We start from the raw sequence: 1,757 nt of genomic DNA, 5'->3' as shown, positions 1-1,757 counted from the left end.
GGTCCCCAGATGACTTCCAGACATCAATTTAAATACAAAAAAAATGCTAATGAATATTTTCATCATGATTATTGCATTTTTTAAATAATCATAAATTTGTAAAAAATCTGTATCATAGTTATTAGGTTTGTTTTAGTTATTATTCCCATGTTTAACAGACTTACAGTAAAGTTTGCTACATAAACAAGTAATATGTGGAGTTAGGAGAGTCTGCAGCTGATATTTCAGAAAAAAAAAWGTTTGATCCAGTGGAGAAGAGACACACAACACATCAAACAGGTCTGACAGCTTCCACCCTCAGCTGTTGACAATAATGTTCATCAATAATATTTAAAGAACTAAATTAGTGCTTAGCAAGTGCTAATCCACTAACAAATTAAGAAATTAGCAAAAGCCCTAAAGCACTAATCAGAAAATTAGCCCGTGCTTTAGTGTTTTAGGGGAACTGTGCTCACCACTGCATAAAAGGAAATTTAAAAGACAATAATTATACATTTAAAAGACTTCTGCTAATTGTAAACCCACAGCTAATATAGTAAACTTCTGTCAAACTGTTACCTCCACCTGAAGGTCAAAAAATRAATACATAAAACAGCTAAAATTAACCTTAACTTTAGTATTTAGCTCACAGCTCCGTGTCGTTTGTTCAGCTAATGTAAACAGAGTCGCTAGCTAGCTAAGAGCTAACAGGTTAGCTCGAGCGTCGTTCTTTAAAGAATCTGATAAGATGAACGTTGTCTTACCCGACTGAATAAAGCGGTCATTTATTTGTTTCACATTATTTGAATGCTACTTGATATCACGCACTGATGTGGAATATATCACGGCTGTCACAAGGAAACTGTTGCCAGTTTAATGGTTGTAAACATTAGCATAAACTCTCCTCTTCTGTCAGCTGACATCGCTTGGGCGCAAAGGATTCTGGGACGTGAAGTCCGAAAAGGTCATCGTAATTTTCACCATTAGTTTTATATAAATTTTAATCTTTTTGCTGTCATTTCTACTTTTTAGAATATATTAGAGACTGAAACGTAGACAAAAGAAAACAAAATTTGAGTTTTTTTAAAAAACTGTTTACAACCGGTCACATAGGTGGCGGTAGTGAGAATCAACAGGATCGTGATGATCAGCCGCAATTAAACCAACGAAGAAGAAGAAAAATGGCAGCTTCATGTTTTCCGCGCTAACAGAGATTTTCTTCTCACTGAATGAGATAAATCGTCTAAATAAACGTGTTTGTGACTCGGATATAATATTTGTTGCCAGGAAATAAAGGTAAAGAGTACTTTAAGCGATATGTTGTTGTGAGGCATTACAATTAAAGCCGCTGTTTAGGTTAGCATAGCGTTTAGCGCGTTGGCTAGCTTAGACCCAACTAATCCTTGTTTCTTAACATTAAAACCTAAATAATTAAAAAAATATATATGATCATGTGTTTTACTTTTAAGTATGTCTGACTTACTTATGTTTTACTGTCATCACAGTTTAGGATTTCTGAGTTTAAACACTTATAAGTCACAAATTTGACACGATGGGTTTTATTTTGTGTTTTTAGCAATATTTTCAGGTCATGCTTTTGTTCAGACAGTGAACAATAAAACAGTTAAAGGATGGAGGTTTCTTCAGTCAAGGAGGGAGCTTCTGGAGTGATCAATATGACCACCAGTGAAAAGGTAAACAATTAACACAAAAAAAATCAATTAAATTAGTCTTTAATTGTTGGTTGTTAAGGTCAAGTTTGTATAGAGAAGCTGTTG

At 34.0% G+C, this 1,757-nt stretch overlaps 1 protein-coding gene across 1 annotated transcript in view; it reads right to left on the bottom strand.

Moving 5' to 3' along the window:
- LOC106530561 (solute carrier family 35 member F5) overlaps nucleotides 1-875 on the bottom strand; it is a gene marked incomplete in the record, with an annotated part of 12,799 nt that extends 11,924 nt beyond the window's left edge. Inside the window, 1 exon segment of the mRNA XM_014026202.1 lies at nucleotides 744-875.
- Nucleotides 876-1,757: the final 882 nt, after the last annotated feature.

The sequence above is a fragment of the Austrofundulus limnaeus genome, unplaced genomic scaffold (assembly GCF_001266775.1).
Source record: "Austrofundulus limnaeus strain Quisiro unplaced genomic scaffold, Austrofundulus_limnaeus-1.0 Scaffold533, whole genome shotgun sequence".
Classification (NCBI taxonomy): domain Eukaryota; kingdom Metazoa; phylum Chordata; class Actinopteri; order Cyprinodontiformes; family Rivulidae; genus Austrofundulus; species Austrofundulus limnaeus.
Note: the sequence above shows the minus strand (reverse complement) of the source record. Positions and strands in the feature narration are given on the sequence as shown.